General features: G+C 39.1%; 1 long non-coding RNA gene across 1 annotated transcript in view; it reads right to left on the reverse strand.

The window, feature by feature from the left end:
• LOC145535368 (uncharacterized) overlaps window positions 1-23,070 on the reverse strand; it is a 136,493-nt gene that overhangs the window by 112,637 nt on the left and 786 nt on the right. The window contains exon 3 of the long non-coding RNA XR_014075393.1: window positions 18,342-18,428. This is a non-coding gene — a long non-coding RNA (uncharacterized LOC145535368). The remainder of the gene's footprint in view (window positions 1-18,341; window positions 18,429-23,070) is intronic.

The following is a 23,070-nucleotide window of genomic DNA, read 5'->3' on the forward strand; positions in this document are numbered from 1 at the left end:
ATGCTGACAAACTTGCAGAGCAACTGGAACTCTAACTGGCAAGAATGCAATATGATATAAGATAGTATACTCTTAATGGAAAACAGTTTGGCAGTTTCTTATAGAGTTAAACATACACTTACATATATACCAATCACACTTCCAGATATTTACCCAAAAGAAATAAAAACATGTTTATACAAAAAACTATATACAAATATTTATAGTGACTTTATTCATAAGCACCAAAAGCAGGAAAAACAATCCCATGTCCTTCATTTGGTTCAGTTGGTAAATGAATAAACAAACTGTGGTACAACCATAAAATGGAATTCTACTCAGCAATAAAAAGGGATGAGCTATTGATTCTCATAACATCAAGGGTGAATGTCAAATGCATCTTGCTTAATGAAAGAAGCCAGATCCAGAAAGCTATATACTGTATGATTCTATTTATGTGAAATTTTGGAAAAGACAAAATGATAGGGACAGAAATAAGTTTAGCCCCAGTAATTGGGGCTTAGGGGAGTGGTATGGCTACAAAAAGACAGAATGAGGCAGTTTTTAGAATAATGGAACTGTTCCATATCATGACTGTGGTGGTGGATACATACATGAATATATGAATTTGTCAAAAAAAAAACCCTGGTCCAAGCCACCATCAACTCTCTCGTCGACTCCTACAATCACCTCCAAACTACTTTCTTACCTCCACATCTATCCCCTTACAAGTGCAAATGGTAGTCAGAGTAACATTTTCAAACCTAAGTTACATTATGTCATACCTAGGCTCAATGGGCTTAAAATAAGATTCAATGTTCTTACGATGGCCCTTAAGGCCTTACACAATCCATCCCCTGCCTAGTTCTCTGAACTCATCACCTGGTACTGCAACACTTGTATTCCAGCCATGTTGGCTTCCCTGCTTGTCCATGAACACACCAAGGACACTCCAACTTCAAGGTCTTTACCCTTGTTGTTCCCTTTTACTGGAATGTTCTTTGCCAAATACCTGCATGGCTTATTTCATTACTTAAAACTCTCAGTGACTCTCCACTACCTACAGGATTAAATCTCAACTCTTAATGTTGCTCTTATCACCCTGCATGATGTGTTCCATGCTCTTCTCTACATCCTTATCTGTCACACATTGGGCCCCAGCAAACTGTTGCTGAATTCTATACACGTCCCCTTTTTTTGCCTGGTGAGTAAATAACTACTTATTTTTTGAAATGCAGCTCAATCATCACCTTTAGGTAAAATAGATAACTCCCTCGTCATGTACACCATGCCCTGCATGTGCTTCCATGTTGTTGTTGTTCAGTTGCTCAGTCGTGTCCAACTCTTTGCAACCCCATGGACTGCAGTGTGCCAGGCTTCCCTGTCCTTTACCATCTCCCGGAGGTTGCTCAAACTCATGTCCATGGAGTCAGTGATGCTATCCAATCATCAAATCAAGCTCTCCAGGTGATTCTTACATATATTAAAGTTTGAGAAGCACTGGTCCAGCATCTATCATGTGAATTATATTTGATAATGTGTCTGTCTGCCCTGGCTGGCCCGAGAAGCCTTCAAGGTTTTGAATCTCTCCCCACAGTCTAATGCAATGTCTGCCTCCCAATAGCAGGTCAGTAAATGTTCAATGAAAGAACAACTGAACGGATGCAGGCCTATGCTGCCTTTCTTTCTACTTCCATGTTGCTGACAAAACAGAGCTCTCTTCCTGTGTTGACCATATGCTCAATCAGAGATTGGAATGGCACAGAAGTACATTTGAGTCTGGCACATACTTGCCTTATGTTGTTGGAACAAGACTGTGAGTCACCCTTCTTTTTTGTCAGCTGGCTCACTAGGGCATTACATACTTAACTTGGTTACTGTTTATTTAGACAGTATTTAGCCACAGACTTAGCCCTTAAATCTGAGTTTGAGAGAGACATGCATCAAGTGCACAGCCAAATTCTAAGAGTCATTGTAGATTTTTTAACCTACAGCAATCATCTCACTGACTAAATCTTCATCTTTATATGGAGGAACCCATTCCTTAGATGTGAAATTTTGATGTATTCATGCAGGGTTCTTTTTTTTTTTATGTTGAGTCATTTCATGCCTACCGTCTATGATTAGAGTTCACTTTTCTACTGATTTTTTTTTTGGATGCACCATGTGGCATGTGGGGTCTTAGCTCTCCAACTAGGGATCAAACTCATGCCCCCTGCATTGAAAGGGCAGAGTCTTACCCACCGTACTGCCAAGCAAGTTCCTATTTTCTACTGAATTTAATTTGTGCAAAGAATTTTAATCTGTTAAGTCCCCGAGTTTCTCAGGTATCAATGAAAGACAACATAAGTTCTCTCCACTCACCTGCCTTACATTAGTATTACGACTGTTTCTTTACTAGTGGGGATGATGTATTGCTGAACAAGGCCTTTAGCAATAGGGGTGGGGCACGTGGCATTTGTTCCCAGTAATATCATCAATCCAGAGAATTGTCTTGAGATTCTATTTCTTTTATCCAACAACTTATCTCCACTGTTTCAACCATCAACTTCAACACTAATCCTCTCCAGTAAAGAGCTAGAAAAAATGGGAGTAAAAGAAAGGAGAAAGGGAGAAAAGGAACAAAGTGCCTTTGACTGTTACAAGGAAGATGAGCAATCAGGAAGGGAAAGAGGAGGCTGTCCAGACATTTCGCTTGGAGTAATATGTTCATGCCTACATCAGCCTGAATATTAGGTGGGTGTGGCCCAAGGAGAATGAAAGATTTTTAACTCATCATGACTCACTCCTCATTAGTCTATTCAGTGTACACAAATTAAACTCCCATCTACTTACTTTTTCAGAAAATATACATGTGTGTATACACACACACACACACACATATATATATAACAGTAAGATAGCTTTGGTCATTTGGACTGTTTGTGAAACCACAGGCCGTCAGCAGTTGATGTCTGTGAAACCCAAACTGCTGCAAAATCCTAAAAGAATTGGATCATCTCTAAAGCTTGAGTATTATATATCAGCGGATCTTCTATCCCCAGATGTGTTTAATTCTTCCAAATAGATTCCTCTACAGGACATCAGAAGCACATAAGACCTATAGGTAGGAAACAGAACAAGTCTGTGGTGATGTGCTAAGTCGCTTCAGTTGTGTCCAGCTCTGTGTAACCCTGGTGGCTCAGACAGTAAAGAATCCACCTGTAATGCAGGAGACCTGGCTTCAATCCCTGGGTTGGGAAGATCCCCTGGAGAAGGGCATGGCGACCCACTCTAGTATTCTTGCCTGGATAATCCCCAATGACAGAGAGCCTGGCAGGCTACAGTCCATGGGGTTACAAAGAGTCAGACACAACAGAGCAACTAAGCACAGCACATGGTCTATAGCCCACCAGGCTCCTCTTTTCATGCAATACTCCAGGCATGAATACTGGAGTGGGTTGCCATTTCTTCCTTCAGGGGATCCTCCCAACCGAGGAATCAAACCCATTTCTCTTATGTCTCCTGCATCGGCAGGAGGGTTCTTTACCACTAGCTTAAAGCTTACCGAAGTCATTTAACACCTTCCCTCTTGAAACCCCTTTACATGGGCTTGAACAAAAGGGTGTGAAACTCAGTTTGGGGGTTGCTTAAACTACTGTAATTATTTTCTAGCTTTATTGCATTGTGCCTAAGTGCACAGCCTGCATGATTTCTGCTGTTTAAAATACATTAGAGTTTTCTTTAAGGCCTAGTAAAATAAGCTTTTTAATTATGGTGTAGCTAATTAGAAAGAAAATGTTCTCTGTAAGGTATAAAGTTCAACATATTTTTATTAAATTAACTTTATTAATTATATTATCCAAATTAGATATATCCTCTTATTTTTATGTTTTATCTGATAGAGTTGCATTAACATCTCTAAAAAGCTATTAATGTGTCTGTTAAAGAGTTTCTGACAGTTTCTGCTTTATAAATACCAACACTGAGTTATTTGGCCTATAAGTTTCATAGTCGTTATTTTTTGCTCTGCGTAATGCTTTCTGCCTTGAATTCTGCATTGCCTGAAATTAATATTACTTTCCTTTTATTTGCATTTGCAAACAAATATAAATTTTGGTCCATTTTTAATTTTTAACATTCAGTGTCTTTTTGACTCTCACAAGCAATATATAGGTATATGTTATAATCTAATCAGAGAGTTCAGTTCATTTGCTCAGTTGTGTCTGACTCTTTTTGACCCCATGAACTGCAGCACACCAGGCTTCCCTGTCCATCACCAACTCCTAGAACTTGCTCAAACTCATGTCTATCAAGTCAGTGATGCCATCCAATCATCTTGTCCTCTGTTGTCCCCTTCTCCTCCTGCCCTCAATCTTTCCCAGTATCAGGGTCTTTTCCAATGAGTCAGTTCTTCGCATCAGGTGGCCAAAGTATTGGAGCTTCAGCATCAGGCCTTCCAATGAACATTCAGGACTGATTCCCTTTAGGATTGACTGGTTTGATCTTACAGTTCAAGGGACTCTCAAAAGTCTCCTCCAACACCACAGTTCACATTTCTATTTTAGTAAGAACCTATAACAATTTTTGTTTATTGTTATAACTAATGTTTCATTGCTTTTATGCCATTTTGGGTATTCTTGTTTTTCCTTTAAAGATACGTGAAACATGTATATTATCATATGTGAAAGAGAACACCATTCCATGTTCGATGCATGAGACAAGGGCTCAGGGCCGGGGCAATGGGATGACCCAGAGGGATGGGATGGGGAGGGAGGTGGGTGGAGGGTCCAGGAAGGGGAACACATGTAAACCCATGGCTGATTCATGTCAATGTATGGCAAAAACTATTACAATATTGTAAAGTAATTAGCCCCCAACTAAAATAAATAAATTTATAAAAAAAAAAAGATACGTGTAGTCTATGCATTTTTGTGTTTATTCCATTTAGTCATTATAAATTTTTTCAATCTATATAGTAAATGTTTACACAGATAGAGACCTTCAAGTTACTTTTTTCTAAATATAACATGGCTGGCATATTTCCAAAATCCATAATACTCATGCCTTTCTGTTGCCTTCTTTCATAAATAAATATTGGCTATTTGAACCAAATATTTTTCTCACCAAATATTTTAGACATGGTTCTGTAGCCTTTCAGCATTCAATTTAGTTAAAAACACTGAGACTAGCCTGATTTTTCCTTCCATTATAAGTAAACTGATTAAACGACTATATATTTGTAGGATATGTTTAAATTCTTATGATACATAAATACATCTCCATGAGAATTTCTTTCTATTTTTTGTCCCTGCAAGATTCTGGACTTCCAAACTGCACAATCAGATCTTTTATTGACTTATGAACATTTTCTTCAATTATGTCTGATCATCACTTGATTCCAGTTATACTAATCTTTCTCTTGTGTATCTATAATTTTTAGGTTTGATAATTTTTCTGTTTACTCATGTCTTTTCATTTGTTTTCTGCTTGTTCTCTACATTCTGGGAAATTTTTTGTTTGTTTTCTGCATTACCAATTCAGTATTTTAGTGTCAATTCTGTTCCCAGAAAGGATTTTTGATTCTGCTATTCTAGTTATCTTACAGTTTCTTTTAAAATTTGTTCTTTATTTCAACCATCTTCCTATTATTTTTCTATAGTTGACTTCATTTCTGCTACTGCTCCTATCTTGTAGAAGTTACATCCTCTTGTAGTCTCATAGATATAATTTTCTGTTGATTTCAGTAGTAAATCATTTCAGTTAGCATTCTCCTTATGGGATTCCCTAGTGGCTCAGTGGTAAACAATCCACCTGCCAATGCAGGAGATGCAGGTTTGATCCCTGGGTTGGGAAGATCCCCTGGAGGAGGAAATGGCAACCCACCCCAGTATTCTTGCCTGGGAAATTGCATAGACAGAGTAGCCTACAGTCCATAGGGTTGCAAAGAGTTGGATATGACTGAATACACACATACACACATTCTTCTCCTGAGTCTTCAGGGTGGTGTTTCTGTTGCTCTGCCATGTTTTTAACAGACCTCTATTCAGTTGTTTCTATTTACTCATCCCAAAAATGAGCAGAGATCTAGCCTGACCCAGTTCTTGGCAAAAGACAGATTTTGGTTGTCCTCATTGTCCCCTGTGCATTGCTCACATAACATTCTGAGAGTTTGATTGTGTGGATGTGCATTGCTCTCAATCCAATTTATTTTATTTTTTAATTGGAGGATAATTGCTTTACAATGTTGTGTTGGTTTCTGCCATACAACAATGTGAATAAGTCATATATATATAACTATATAACTATGCATATAGTCATAACTATATATAGTCATATATATAGTCATAACTATATATAGTCAATATATAGGCTCAAGAGGCTATATATATAGTCATACTATAGTTATGACTATATATATGACTATATATAGTTATAGCTATGACTATATGTATGACTCTCTCTCTTTTATATATATATATATATATATATATATATACACACACACACATATATAACCTCTTGAGTCTCCCTCCCACTCTGCCCACATCCTACCCCTCTAGGTCATCACAGAGCACCAGGCTGGGCTTCCTGTGTTATATAGCAACTTCCCACTAGCTATCTATTTTACACATGATAGTGTATATATGTCAATCTGATTTTCAGTGCCCAGAAGATACTCAGAATTTTAGCTTCAGAGACCACCAGTCAGATATCACCTTAAGGCAAAAATTATACCTGTATTTTGACTTACTACCCCTCAGAAACCTCTCTCCCCAACCTGCCCCAAAAACGCAGGGTCAAGCCTGGTCATGTGACTTTTATTCACCTAGTTTGGAATGATATTACCAAAAAGTTAATTTACTCTCAAAAGACAAAGTATTGGCAACATGGATTGAATCAAAATGCAATCCATGGACTCACAAAGAGAAGGTCTATCTTTGGCCATGGTCAAGGCCATATTGAAAGAATAAGTTGGAAAAATTCCCATGAAACTACTTTGGAGAGAACTGCTCTCATTTGTATGCTGAAGTTCTACTATGTTGTTAAAAATTCAATCATACTACTTTATAGCCACACCTCCACAGAAGTGTTTCTTTCTCACTCAGATACTGTTTCATTAACTGCCATTAATCAAGCATCCATACTGATGTTTTTAGACCTAATCTTTACATTCCTCATTCCTTGAGATAAAAATCTTACTTTTCGCAGTTGCCTGATTGTCTCAGGTTGATGTGCTAGTTATTAAGCTATTCTTGCTCAGCTCCATACTGAGTGTTCTATCCTTTGCTTTATGATGCTGAGATGGGGGTCTGACAAACCACATTTCTGCCTGCCAGCTGTTCCCTTTTGGGCTTTGTTCATACAGAGTGCTAGAAAGAGATGCAAGGCTGGAGAAGGAGAAGGGACATGCTTCTTCCTGTTTGCTTCTTGGCATTCCCAATTAGATTCCTGCTCCTATGAGAGTCACCCTAACCTCACTTCTTAATTCCAGAAGTGGAAGTCTCCTCTTATACCAGCAGCTGAATCCAGTTTGCAGTTTTTCCAACACTTTCAGAGCCAGTTTCATCATGTACCCCCTTCAGAGATACCAGCATCCCCTCCCTTTAGAGGTCTGGGTCCAGGCCACAAGAGGCCTCTTGTTTTAGCACAAACACACCAGTCCCAGTCAACTGGTGTCCCTTCCTCAAGCATCTGTGTCTCAGCCTGATGTGGTCCTTCCTCTAGATCTCTAACTTTGAATAATTTTGACATCTTCTCTCTGTTCCTTCAGTACTAGGGGTGGTAGCTGTTTCTTGAAGTTTCTTGAAGTTGCTACCTCCATGATACTTTAGAGATCTCTTTTTTTCTCTTTAAGCCCCCTTATGGGTTGAATTGTGTCCCTTCAAAAGATGTTGAAGTCCTAGTACCTGTGAATGTGACCTTACTTGGAAATAAAATCTTTGCCAATGATTAAGTTAAGAGGTGATTAGGATGAGCCTTAATTCAATATGATCAGTGTCCTTATCAAAAGACAAAATCAGGACAGAGACAAACATATAAAGGGATGGTGGTCGTTTAGTTGCTAGGTCGTGTCTGACTCTTTGTGACTCCATGGACTGTAGCCTGCCAGGCTCCTCTGTCCATGGGGATTCTCCACGCTAGAATACTGGAGAGGGTTGCCATTTCCATATAGAGGAAAGAAGATGTGAATACACAGGGAGAATACCATCCAATGAAAACCTGAGGCAACCAGAAGAGGTAGCTTCTCCTGAGGCTACTAGGAGAGAGTCATGAAATAGATTCTCCTTCACAGCCCTCAGGAGGAAACTCCCTGCGAACATCTTGATTTCAGACTTCCAGCCTCCAGAACTGTGAGACAGAAAAGTTCTGTTGTATAAGCCATCCAGTTTGTGGTCTTCTGTTATGGTGACCCCAGGAAACTCATACAGACAGCAAGTTAATTTTATACCTAGCTGACATTTTTTACAGTAAATTCTCCTGTTAAAATAACTGGTGAGCTTTCTGTCTCCTGGCTGGACTCTGACTAATACACTTGTGTTTCCCCTAGAAGCAGACCTTGCAAAAAGGATATGAATGTGAGTAGTTTATTTGCAGGGGGGAGCTTCCCCGGCTCAGCAGAAGAGAATCTGCCTGCAATGCAGGAGACACAGGTTCGATCCCTGCATTGGGAAGATCCCCTAGATGAGGGCATGGCAACCCACTCCACTATTCTCCCCTAGAAAATCCCATGGACAGAGGAGCCTGGAGGCCTACAGTCCAGAGGTCGCAAAAGAGTCAGGCACAACTGAGCGAAAACAATAAAGTTTATTTGGGACCAGTTTATTTTGGAGACTACTTCTTCTACAAAGAAGAACTAGCAGGAGAGACAATAGAAGGAAGGAAGGCAATCCACGGTGAGTTAATGAAGTTACTGCTGTGGGCCATAAGGGCTTAACCTTACTGAGGACCTCTTGGTGACTACAGAAATTGTCTTATAATTGTCTCACCCAAGGGGGGATGCAGCTGGAGTATTTATCCACCAACTCTGGTCTTTCATTATTTGAGGGCTAGTCCTGGAAACAGCAACACTTAGCATCTCCAGTTTTCCTTGTACATAGACCAAGTCTGTTCCTGCGGCCAAAGAAAGGACTCAGGCAGTTGCAGGTGCTTACAAGAAGAAACTGCAGCCATATGTGGGAATGGTGAGGGCAAGAATAAATGTGAGCACCAACAGCATCTGCTACAGTCATTGTTAAGTCTTAAAGTTCTAGCTATTCAAAGCCCCAAAATGCCGTAAGAGGCCATGAGATGATGGAATGTGAGCACTTTTTATTCTGCTAAAGAGTGACAGTGAAGCAGGAGCACTTTTGCCCTTGCAAATCAAGAGCATCAGCTGACCTGCACAACACAATACAGTAAAGGTCCCTTTGCACTTGCTGTCTGAGCTCATCTAACACATAAAGGTAGATTATGAAGATATATTTAAACTGCTTTGTTTATTGTCCTGATCCCACAGCCTCTTTTTCATGACTTGATAGGACCACTGAATAAAAGCACCAGAGGAAGTCTTACAGATCAGCCAGACTGCAAGTTTTCCAAACAAAAATCAGATTCAGAAACATTTATACAAAAAAAAACCTTACAATATGAAAAACAAATGAAAACAGAGTCGCTTTGGTTTATACTTGTGAGAGGCAAGGGAAGAGGAAGTTTTCCATATTGGGAGCCCTCTCATCTCAATGGCATCCCTGAAGGGAGGTCACAGACTCCCTCAAGCTCATACTGCCCAATTTTAAAAGCAGTGATCTACTCCAACTTTCTCATGTTGATGGATAGAGGATGTTGATTTTTCTCTCTTCAAGTCTGCAAGATAATATCCATGTTTACTAACACTGATGCTAGCTTTCTTTTAAAAATCCTCATAATTTGGATCACAATAATTCAGAGTGTTGACTGGGCATTTACTTGAGTGCTAGTACTGAAAACGGATTCACAAAGCAAATTAATTAGATTAAAATAAAAAGGTGTGATGATCATTGACACTTAAAATCTATTCCAATCACTTTAGATAATGGGTTCTTATTTAAAAATAAAAAAGCTGGGGAAATATCTGAGCAGATATTTTCCCTTAGTTTCACCCTTTAGTTCAGGATGGAACTGAAGAGTGGGTGAGGAGAAAGAACTGGGAGACACAGATGTAGGAATCAGTAAAGTGAAAGTGAAGTCGCTCAGTCGTGTCCGACTCTTTGTGACCCCATGGACTGTATAGTCTATCAGGCTCCTCCATCCATGGGATTTTCCAGGCAGTAGTACTGGAGTGGGTTGCCATTTCCTTCTCCAGGGGATCTTCCCGACCCAGGGATCGAACCTGGGTCTCCCTCATTGTAGATAGACGCTTTACCATCTGAGCCACCAGGGAAGTCCAGGAATCAGTAAGTAGTTCTTAAAGAAGGAGTAACTTAAATTTGTATATGTGGATACGCTCCCTATAGGTATGAAGTACAGAATGAAAAGAGCGAAAACCACAAGTTGGGGCTAAGAGGACCATTATTTAATGTATTTATTTAGTGTAGCACAGCCGAGTACTTAAGAAAGCAGGTTGAGTTAGTACACTGCCTTTGGTCTTGTGCTCTTGAGTAATGAAGTTCTAATGAACAGTGAGGGTCCAAAGGATTCTAAAGAACATAGGTGTGGCCACCTGTTGGAATCTTTACTGACCAAAAATAAATAAATAAACAAAACTGCTTTTTGTGAGGGTCCTTTTGAGAAATCTTTTGTTAACTATTGTCCACTTTTCCCCTTAATTTTCCTGATAGCCAAGATAATGGGTACCAAGTGTAATGAATCACTGGCTCATCTAGAGAGAGGCTCTGTGAATTTAATCTGCATCACTGCTTGTTTTCTTGGTACAGTTATGTTCGTAGAATGCTAAGGCTGCTTTCTTATGAGAGCATTTTTGTTGGACCCTCTCAGGATGGCTTGATCTGGACATAATTCTTTAATTTCATAATGTTTTCAGTTTTGTATTTATTGACCATCATAATTTAGGTCATTTGAAAAGGCTTGCAGCAAGCATCCAGGGTAGTTTTCATTATTTAACAGCTTTTCACAAGAATTCAATATGTTGGAACGCATTCTTCATTGGCACTTCAATATGTAGATCTCTACTCTACTCTAGGCAACTGACAGTAATTCTTGTCAACCCTTACTGGTTGGTCAACCCTTTCTCAGGATCAGCCAGGCTGCAATAAACTGAAACTTCGATACTTTTGAGAATTACAGTGCTGTTCCTCACAATGCTAAGAGTGGCTCCAGGGAGCTCAATCACAAGCCTCCCATCAAAACCCAAGGTATCCCTCATTTTCATATTGCTCCATAGAAAGATGATCTTTTTCCTTGACTCTTCTCCATCCCTGGAAATATGCTTTCCATGAGTAATGAGGACCATCATCCCCCTAACCCCCAAGCAAAAGACACAGAACAATCTATATGCCTCTTCACTCCCTAGCCTCTCTGTGGGTGTTATTAAATTGTGTTTCTTCTTTTATCACTTGTTCTGATTATCTACTGCTCTGTAACAAAACTCCCCAAACTCAGTTACATAAACAAATGTTTAATGCTCACAGATACTATGGGTCTGGCAGGGATGGTTTGTCTACATACTGCAATTTGGGGGCATATAGATTCAGATTCAGCTGCAGATGACTCAAACAACTGTCAGCTGGAATTACGTAGGGGCTTCACCCATCTGGCATCTGGGTGGGCATGACTCTAAGGCTGGGCTCAGTTGGGAATATCAACTGGAGCACATAACATGACCCTTCTGTGTGACTTGGGCTTTCTCACAGTATGGAGTCTGTGTTCCAAGAGATAATGTCCTGGAAAGTAGTACCTGGAGGACAAGTATTTTAAGGGAGCCAGGCAGAAGCTACATGGTCTCTTTGGATACAGCCTCAGAAATCATGCAGGATTATTTTCATTATATTCCATTGGTTTCCAGGAAGTCACAAAGGAGAGATTCAAGGGGAGGAGCTTCTTGACAGAGGAGTGGCAAGTTCTCATTGCATAAGAGAACAGGATGGGAGATACTATTGTAACCATCTTCGAAAAAAACAATCTGTACAACACTCTTGATGGTCATTTTTGCTCTGTTTTCTGCTTACAGCAAAACACCTCATCTAGACCTTAGCTGTCTTCCAATCACACAGTAATAGCCACCTCCACAACAGCATCACTATTTGTTGTTTTAAACACAGGTTTATTATTTTACAGCTCTATAAATCCAACACAGGTTTTACCAGGCTAAAGTCAAGGTGTCTGCAGGGCTGTGTTCTCTTCTGCAGGCTGTGAAGTGGAATTTGCTTCTTTGTTTATTCAGGTTGCTGGAAGAATTCAATTCCTTGTAGCTGTAGGACTGAGGTCCCATTTCTCATCTTCCAGACATCTCCAGAATTCTTTGGTTTCACAGCTTTCTTCCCCTATCTTCAAAGGCAGCAATGGTGGATAGATCAACAGCCTCTCATACTTGGAACTTCACCTGTCTCTTCTTCCATAGCATCTCTGTGACTGCCTCTTCTGCCTTCTTCTTCTACTTTTAAGGCCCTGTAATGACTATATCAGGCCCACAGAGATAATCTGCAATACTTCCCTTATTTTAAGATCTGTAATCTTAATCATCAGAGGTTGATGGCAAAGTCCCTTTTGCCGAATAATATGACATGCAAAGGCATAAAACCAGGGATTAGAGTGTGCATACCTGAGGCAAGGAAAGCATTATTCAGTCTACCATCCTGATCCTAGGTGAGAATATTGCTTCTCTATTTTTCTTATTATGGTAAATATATATATATATATATATATGATAAATATATGTGACATAAAATTTGCCATTTTAAGTGCATAACTTAGTGGCATTAATTACATCCCACTATCCATTTACAAAATCTTTTCATCATCTCAAACAAAAACATTGTAACTTTTAAGCAATAACTCCCCTGCTTCCTCATCTCCCAGGTAACTGCTAATTTACTTTTTGTCTGTATGAATTTGCCTATTCTTGATATGTCATAAAAGTGGAATCATACAATATCTGTCCCTTTGTGTCTGTATTATGTCACTTAGCATGTTTTCAAAGTTCATCCACATTGTAGCATGTATGAGAACTTTATTCCTTTTTATGGCTGAATAATACCCTAGTGCATATAAGTACCACATTTTGTTTATCTATTCATTTGTTGATTACACTTAGTTGTTCCCACCTTTGGGCTATTGTGCGTAACGCTGCTGTGAACATCAATATACAAGTATCCAAGTCCCTGATTTCAATAATCTTGGGTAAATACCTAGGTGTGGAATTGTGGGTGTGTGTGAAGTCACTCAGTCTTGTCCAATTCTTTACAACTCCATGGACTGTAGCCCACCAGGCTCCTTTCTGTCCATAGGATTTTCCAGGCAAGAATACTGGAGTGGGTTGCCATTTCTTTCTCTAGGGGATCTTCCACACCCAGGGATCAAACCCAGGTCTCCTGCATTGCAGGCAGATTCTTTACCACTGAGCCACCTGGGAAGCTCATGGAATTGCAGGGTCTTATGATAATTCTGTTTCACTTTTTGACAAAAGGCCAAACTGTTTTACATAGCAACTGCACCATTTTTACCAGCATGTATGAGGGCTATAATTTTTCCACATCCTCACTAACACTTTTATCCCCCTTTTTAAAAGAAAAAAATCTTATACATGTGAAGTGATATCTGATGGTTTTAATTGAATGCCTCTGACTCCATGCCTTGTTGTTGTTTAGTCACTAAGTCATGTCCGACTCTTTTGTGACCCCATGGACTATAGCCCGCCACACTCCTCTTCCCATGGGATTTCCCAGGCAAGAATACTGGAGTGGGTTGCCATTTCCTTCTCCAAGGGATCTTCCCAACCCAGGGATCGAACATATGTCTCCTGCACTGGCAAGTGAATCCTTTACCACTATATCACCAGGACTCCATGCTGCTGCTGCTGCTGCTAAGTCGCTTCAGTCGTTCGTGGCCGGCTCTGTGCGACCCCATAGACGGAAGCCCACCAGGCTCCCCCGTCCCTGGGATTCTCCAGGCAAGAACACTGGAGTGGGTTGCCATTTCCTTCTCCAATGCATGAAAGTGAAAAGTAAAAGTGAAGTCGCTCAGTCGTGTCTGACTCTTCATGACCCCACGGACTGCAGCCTACCAGGCTCCTCCATCCATGGGATTTTCCAGGCAAGAGTACTGGAGTGGGGTGCCATTGCCTTCTCCGGGACTCCATGCTATCTTTCCTCAATTCCTGACCCTGTATTTGCGCCTTGTGCCTCCTGCTTGGCTAGAAACAGAGATCATATACTCTTCCTAAAAACATTATCCTTCTCTTCATGGTAATAAGAGTTATGTTGACACCTACAGTAACCTAGATGCTGTACTGGACACTTGACAGTTTATCTCTAATGCTTATTCTGCTAATCAGTTTCAGGCACTGAGGATACAGCAGTGAACAAAACAAAGTTTCTGCCTGAAAGGATCTGATATTCTCTTACAATCCTTGACATGATTCAGCATGGTACAGAGAAGTTAAGTAATCTGCCCCAGACCACACAGCTATTAAGTGGCAGAGCTAGAGTGTAGAACTTAATTCTCTGATCCCAACACTAACACTCTCTCTCCTGCATCCAGCCACCTCTCATGGTCTCACTTCAGATAGCAACTCACATTTTCTAACACAAAATTTCCCAACACTAAAATTCTCATTTTATAAATCTATTAAAATCAAATGAATGAGAACTACAGAATGAGTATTAGGGTACATGTAATTTGCAGGTTAACTAGAACATTTTCTTTCAACCTTGATTCTTAATATCCTTTAAAAATGTATTAGTTAACTTTCCTGCTTTTATAAGAATAGTAATAGGGCTCCCTTAGACAATGCAGGGTTTTCCTTTATCTTAAGGTTATTATTCTAAGTAGCACTGTAGATTCTCAGTATACCATTATAGAGAAAAAAAATGCAATAAATCGGATTAAAAATTCATGGACCCAAGGGCATACACTGGAAAGTAATTTTTAAATTTTTTTACATCTTTGATACAAAATTATTTTCTCTTTTGTCTTTTTCCCAAAGCGTGCATGCTCAGTTGCTCAGTCATGTCTGACTCTTTGCGACCCCACAGACTGTAGCACGCCAGGTTCCTCTTTACATGGGATTCTCCAGGCAAGAATACTGGAGTGGGTTGCGATTTCCTCCTCCAGGGATCTTCTCAACCCAGGGATCAAACCCTTGTCTCCTGTATTGGCAGGCAGATTCTTTTACCACTGCACCACCTGGTAAGCAGGAAATGCTAAAAGAATTCTGTTCAAGTGTAAGTAAACACACCTGGAATTAGTGGACAGTAGTCTTGGCTCTGATACAATTAATTAGATGAATTGTGAAACTTAGGTCTTTTCTTGGGCTTCAATTCTGCCTACTGTAAAATGAGATTGGATTAAAAGCAATCCTGTTTGCATAGTGCTATACATTTTTTAATGCAATATTTGTATATTATCTGACTTCCCTGCCTCACTTCTTTCCCCTGCTACTGGATGTTTCATTCACCTTCCAAATAAACTACTTACACTCCAGTCCTTGTCTCAGGTTGGCTTCTGGGGGTGCCCAAATTAAGGCCTCCACCTGACCTACATTTTACTTTGATGAATTCTCTGGTCATTCTTACTCCTCTACTTAGCTTTCATGATCTTGGCAACTTGCAGTCCAAGAAATAAGGGTTAGCAGAGTTGAGCAGAGTTTTAAGAGTTTCCTTTCAAAATATCTCTCAAATTCAGAGAGTTCGTAATCAGCGGTAGAGAGCTGAGTCTCACACGACTAAAGGAAACTTTTAGGAATACTCACAATGCTACTTTCATAGCTCCATCTTTCTCTGAAGCTGGTGTTCTCCTTTGACTATTGTGGTTTTTTCCCTCTAGCATCCTAGATATGACAGATGCATGCACCCTTTGCCCTCTGGGATTTTAAAATTTGCAACAATTGGCCCACATGGCCTTCAGTTTTGTATCTTTACATCCCTCTACAGCCTTACCTGATTGTTATGTTTAAAATACCTAATGGTCTCTTTTCTTTTGCCTAATTTTGTCCAAGGAACATGAGTGCAAATATTTAGGGTTAATTTGGAGTCTCCAAACTTAAACCCATCAAAGAAGCAGTCAGTGACCAAACTGAAAGGATTTCTTTGTCACCAGTGCATTGATTAAACATGGAATTCCACAAAGCTACTACCATCCTGTGAACTGTGAGGCTACAATACATTGAGTTATTTTGTTTCAACGAAACTTTGCAGGTCCCATTCACATGTCATGACTTTTAGGTATAGTGCCGTGGCAATTTCTGCAGCAAAAATAATTTCATCTTCCAACTGGAATGCAAATTAGAGTTGTTCTTTCAGATTTTAATTACTTAAATTTCCACCCCCTGAAGGTTATGAGGGAGAGGAAGGGACAAAAATAAAGGGCACATTTCAAAAATTGAGTTCTTTAGAAACAGTGTGGGTGGAAAGCATGTATACAATTTCAGGGGCAAACAGAGACTTGAACCATTTCTGTCATAGCACCTACAGGGGAATTTTTTATTTGCAAATGAAAAATAAATTTAAAAGAGGGAACTTTTCAGAGAAATGCTGGAGGTGTATACTTTGGAGTAGACTGTCCACCCAATAGGGCTTAAAATTACCGATGGTCCCAGAGGACCTACTGGATGATCAGTTCCATTGCAAAATAAAAAGGCAGGGTTATGAGGATAGTACAGGCACAACAGAACACGTAATTTACTTGCTGGACACTCTGGTGTCAGCTGAGGCACACAAAGCATAATCTGACTGTAATCTCAGTTTCTTGGCTCTCAAAGGAGGCAATGGTGCCGTTAAGGACACAGGGAACAGGAGGAGAAAAGGAAACATCCCACTGGATCCTCTGGGTCTGCTCTTTCTTCTACACTTACAGTTTCTCCCACATCTTCTTCCTCCTCACTACACCCCCACCCCAACACTAAATATCACCAGGCAGCCTCGTAAGAGAGGAGTTCAAAGACACTGCTTCCTGGAGAGGTTTCTGTTGTAAATCTTGGAAGTCTTTAATGCACATGAGATCTGTAAGCTCCAAGCTTTGAAAACTTTTATTTTGAAGGTTTGAGGATATACTTAGTTTTCTTGGCACTTAGACAGACCCCTATTTGACTTTTGTAGTTGCTTTTAGGAAAACAGAGGATGGTTATTTAAGATGCTCTAGTTAAAATGTATACAGGTATTAGTTTTTTAGAGATTAATAAGTTTCAAGATAGTAAACTGAAATTTCCCTTGGCATGAACAAAAAGTAGTAACTTCTTTCACTTACGTGATATTCTATTATTTTCATTCCTGGCTCCATCAGACTTCTTACACCGCTTCATTGTTTACATATTTAGATTCTAAGTGTTCTGGGCCTCATACTTCTCTTTGTGGCTTCTACTCACTATTAATGTTTCCTTGCTATTATTTTTGGACTTAATAAACAGTGACATAAATTTAAACACTGGCTCCTCAAACAAAAATTTCAGAAATAACTCTATGTACCTTGCCAAATAAACGAAGTTCTACATGCAAGTATTTTCCATGTCTCTTGAGCCCCCTTTCCCCCTTCCCTTTGGATCTATCATAACCAGCAGACCACCTACTTGTATAACATATACTCACATTTCACAAGTCAAATAGGTACATGAGTCTCTACAGTGAAAATTTCTACTCAAGTTTTATTCTCAGCACCCTAGTTTCCCTGCCTAGAGATGGATCATGTTGTCAGTTTTCATGTGTGTATTTCCAGAGATAGTCTATGCATATACAAGTTATACATACATGCACACACACACACACCACAATCATTGGAGAGATATATCTGTATTTCCTTCCCCTTTCTATAAAAACAGTGACCACATGCACACAGTTCTGCATCTTGCATTTTTTCATTTAACAAAATAGTGAAATCAGCCCCATGTTCATGTATAAAGAGCCTTCTCATTCTTTCTTTATAGCCGCACAGCATTCTATTGCAAGGATGTGTTATGGTTTATAGAAACAGCCCCTTATGGATGGACAATCGGGATGTTTCCCTTCTTTTCTATTACAGGCAGTGCTGAAAAGCATAACTTGGTGTGCATTTAATTTTTCTCATGAGCAAATATATTGGTAGGATATAGTCTCAAAAGTGGAATTGCTAAATCAGAGGTAGTGTGCTTTTTGTAAATTTTGATAGGAGTAGTCAAATTGTCCTCCACACAGTCCCATGTGCTGGTCTTATATTCCCTTCTGAGCACCCCCACTGTATTCAAAACACATTGACATGTTTGCCTGCATTCTACTCACCCACTTGTACCCAGAAACCCTGTAACTGTTGTCTTCTTTTTGTGAAGCATACATCGCATGAAGTATTTTGTTCTTCCTCTGAACAACCTAAAAAGAAAAAGAAAAAAGCAAACTGGAATCAAAAGACTTGGATATAAGTCTTGGCTATATTTCTTACATGCCTTGTGACACTGAGCAAATTATTCATCTACTCTGAGCCTAGTGTTTCTCATATATAAAGTAGGATAAGGTTACTATCGCAAATGCTTTGTGAAAATGAAAAGAAGCACTGCATGAAAAGCACCCAGTTTTGTCCCAGAACACAGTAGGAATTCTGTAATTGATGGTTCTTCCCTTCTTTGTCCTAGTCCCATTTGGGTTTCTTATTTTTAAAAGGGGGGGGCATAAAGTTTCAGAGAGTGTGGAATTATAAACTGTGTGGAAATGTTTTATGAACTAAACATGGTGGACAGAATTCCAAAGATGACCACCCCCCCTCCAGTGACTTACACCCCTGTATAATCTCTTCCCTTTAAATGTGGGAGGGACTTAAAAATATGATAGGATATCATTCCCATGATTATTTTATGTTACATGGCACAACTGATTTTAAGTCAACTCAGTGGAACTGACCAAATCCAGTGAGCCGTTTGGAAGCAAATTGCTTTCTCTAGCTAGTCACAGAGGAGAAAGGCAGAGTGATACCCAGTGGCTGGCCTAGAAAAGAGTACACATTCATGTGAACTGCCTATGGCAGCTGCATGGCAAGACACTAGGCACCGTCTCCAAAAGCTTAGAGCAGTCACCAGCCAACAACAAACAGGAAAAATGGGGCTCTAAGTCCTACAACCCCAAGGAACTGAGTTCTGCCAACAGCCAGAGAGCCTGGAAGAGCACTTCAAGCCCCAGATGAGAATCACAGTCCTAACTGACATGATGATATCAGCTCAGTGAGACTCTGAGCGGAAAACCCAGGCACACTATGCCCAGACTCTAACCTACAGACTAGTGAGACAATAAATGAGTTGTTGTAAACCACTAAGTTTGCAGTAACCTATTATGCAGCAACAGAAAACACACTATATGAATCCTATGTCTGGTGAGATAAATCAGTGATAAGGTTGTATAGAGGTCATAGAAAACAAACACTAGTATTTCCTCTCTTTCAATAGTATACTAGCATCATTTAACTTGTTTCCTAGTTGATTCAAGGCTTATCTTCCTTCCAGATGCCAACTGCCTCAAGTAGAAGCATGAACACGGCACCTTAGTATTCCTTTCCCCATTTTAGGGCCTTGCATTCACTAAATGCCCACTGCTTGCTTCTAAGAAAACCTTCCTTTTCCCTTTTTCTTAGAGCAATTTTTTGATTCATTTGTAACTTAATTGTATTATGTTTTGAATGACAAAATTTGACCTTAAAAGCACCAACATTTCAGTTGTTTCATTTTATAACTCAGAAACAGTAGAACTAACCCTCTCCCAGTCATAGATTAGACTGGGTATTCCATGTTCTGATTTGGTTATTGTTCTTGATTATCCAGTTTTGTGTTTGTTTAGTTAATTTTCAATCCCTTATAAAGATAATTGTTCATTCTAAGTAAGATAAGTGGCTAGTAGCGAGTTTCCTAAAGAGAAAGCCATTAGGTGACTTGATTTTAACTGATATCAGTGGTGTCCATGAGAACAAAATTATGAATCAGGAGAGCATGTAGAAGCTTAATTTGAAAGTTTATGAGGGGTATAAGACCAGCTATTATATGGCAACAATTATCTGAGAGATAAAACTGATGGATCTTATAACTGTTTTAAGTATGCTGGCTAAGACTTCTGAACTCTTTATATTATAGCCTTAGTCCAGTTCTTTTACCCCTGAAAATTAAAACAATTATTATTCATTAAAAATGCATTTAATAAGAACAATATAATGATCAGCTATATCTTGTCCAATTTTAAAAACTGATGATGGTTAGAACATATTTATTTGAAATTTTATATTTATAATTTTGCATTCTGATTCTACCTGCTATCATGGGATCTTAGGCACTGAGCTATTTGTATGGCTTAAAAAAGAATTTGGTGCACACATGTCCATGGATAATATCTACCTCCCATAAAGAGTTCAACAGTGGGGAGCAAATTTCTAGATGGTGCTTCTACTCTTGGTTGTTAATTTGATCGATTAATTAATTGATGAAATGATTGATTCTAATATAGTGATAAAAAGGTGCTTATGCTTATTGTTTTTATTTGGAAATTATTGATTGTTTAAAAATTCATTTTGTATAGCTTAACTTTCCTAAATAAGGGAATGAGAGTGTCAAAGCACAGGCAGCCTGCTCCTGTGCGTGTGTGCTCAGTTGTGTCTGACTCTTTGCGACCCCATGGACTGTAGCCCACCAGGCTCCTCTGTCTGTGGAATTTTCCAGGCAAGGGTACTGGAGTGGGTTGCCACTTCCTCCTCCAGGGGATCCTCTCAACCGAAGGATCGAATCCGGGTGTTCTGTGGCTCCTGCATTGGCAGGCAGATTCTTTACTACTGAACCACCTGGGAAGCCACCCAGCTTGCTCTTATAGTGGTCTATACAACAGCATCTAGTTAAGAGATTACAGCTGCTGCCTCCACACCTCATTTTCCCCTTTGGAACTCTAGGGATTGTACAATTAATCCTCCTAATAACCATTAACACTTGATTAAGAACAGGTGGAGGGATCTTCATTTCACAAATAAGATTCTTATACATAAAAAGGTTAATGATTTGCTGACAAGTCAGCAACAAAACTGGGCTGGCAGCCCTCCTGACCCAGAATTCTCTACTCTGCACCATTGTGCTTCTTTCTTTCATAGTCACACTCAGTGAAGCTGGTTTTCATTGTAAACCACACACTTGCTTTGGGGATCAAAATGGAGAAATAGACGAAACAGGTCTTTCATCTTACTGGTTTCTTTTCATATTGTGGTCACTGCTCAATGCTGGTATTTACAAAATCATTCCTATCTAGTACTTGGGTCCCCTTTTGTTCCTCTTCGTGAAGATGTTAGAAATGAAGTGGTCTATTTTTATTTTTGACATATGCTTTTGGAATGCTGTCATAATAACAATATACAACTTTATGGTGAAGGACTAACATGGGCTCACCTTCTCCAGGGCACTAACACAGCTGAATACCAAAGAAAAGATTTTTTTTTATTACATGAGTATTTTATGGAAGCGAGCTTCCTTTGTAACCATGTAAGTCTGCTAAGCCACTGAGAGTTTTTACGCAGTCATGATTATAAAACAAGTCTCAGAATTTGGGGAAACATCAAAAAACCTTAGGACTACATTGTACAATCTAAGTAGCCCCACTGTGTTATAAAATTTAAAATGGAGGGAAGTAATTGTGGGTTCCACTTTGAAGATATCAAACATGAAAATTTCACTCAAGCTGCCGCCCCTTTTCTCCAGCTGGCAGCATCACCACCGGAATCACAAACAACAGCAGGTAACTTTAGCAAAATGTGTCTCATCCAAAAAAAAAAAAGTTTAGCTGTACCAAAACAAGAAAATTCAACAATTAGGCAACAATTAACAAATAATGCGGCATCAGTTCTATAATGGATGTTTGAAAATTGAAACTGAATTTTGAAAAATGCAAATTCACCTTGCTGGGAAAAACTAATCCAAAACACAGAAAATGTGTACTTGTTTAATGTGGTCAGGAAATGGAATGCTCTTAAAAATCAACATTTTGATTAATAGAGGTAGCATGATATTACATAAGGATTTTATGCAGTTACATATCAGATCAACTCTGCTTCTAGCATAGCTGTGTGACTTTTGTTCATTCATTTGACTGTTCTGAATTAGTTTTTTCACCTATAAAATGGGATAGTGGTGGGAGTAATACATATTCTTTTTATCTCACAGGATTATTACCAGGAATATATATGATCATAAAGTTTTGTCAACACCATATTTGGGGGGTCCAGTTTTAAATTATCAGTTTATAATCAACTGCATATGACATGAAAGCTAAACTGTATATAATATATCTTTGATAAAGCAAGGATGTGACATTAATAAATCTCACTTCACAAATCCATGGGTGCAAGGAATGACCTTTACATACATGCAGTTCAGTGTTCATTACAGCACTATGTACAGTAGGCAGGACATGCAAGGGACCTAAATGTCCATTCACAGATGAATGGATAAAGAAGATGTGGTGTGTGTGTGTGCATATACACAAAGTGGAATATTACCCAGCCATAAAAAGAATAAAATAATGCCATTTGCAGCATCATAGATGACCTAGAGATTATCATACTAAATGAAGTCAGAGAGACAAATATCATATGATATTGCTTATAGGTAGAATCTAAAAAAAAACAGATACCAATGAACTTACTTAAAAAACAGAAACAAAGCCACAGATGTAGAAAATAAACTTATGGTTACCAAAGAGGAAAGGGGTAGGGAGAGGTAAATTTGGAGTTTGGAATTAACATATATGTACTACTATATATACAACAGATAGCCAACAAGCACCTACCATATAGAACAGGGAACTATACTTAATATTTTGTAATAACCTGTAAGGGAAAAGAATCTGAAAAAGCATCTATTTATCTATCTATATGGATATGTATAACTGAATCACTTGGCTGTACACTTGAAACTAATGCAACATTGTGAATCAACTATACTCCAATTAAAAAAAAAAGACGACGTTTTTCTAAAATGCCACTTCGGTCATTTGGGGGTTT

The sequence above is a fragment of the Giraffa tippelskirchi genome, chromosome X (genome assembly GCF_054371585.1).
Source record: "Giraffa tippelskirchi isolate mGirTip1 chromosome X, T2T-mGirTip1v1.2.pri, whole genome shotgun sequence".
In the NCBI taxonomy this organism is placed as follows: Eukaryota; Metazoa; Chordata; class Mammalia; order Artiodactyla; family Giraffidae; genus Giraffa; species Giraffa tippelskirchi.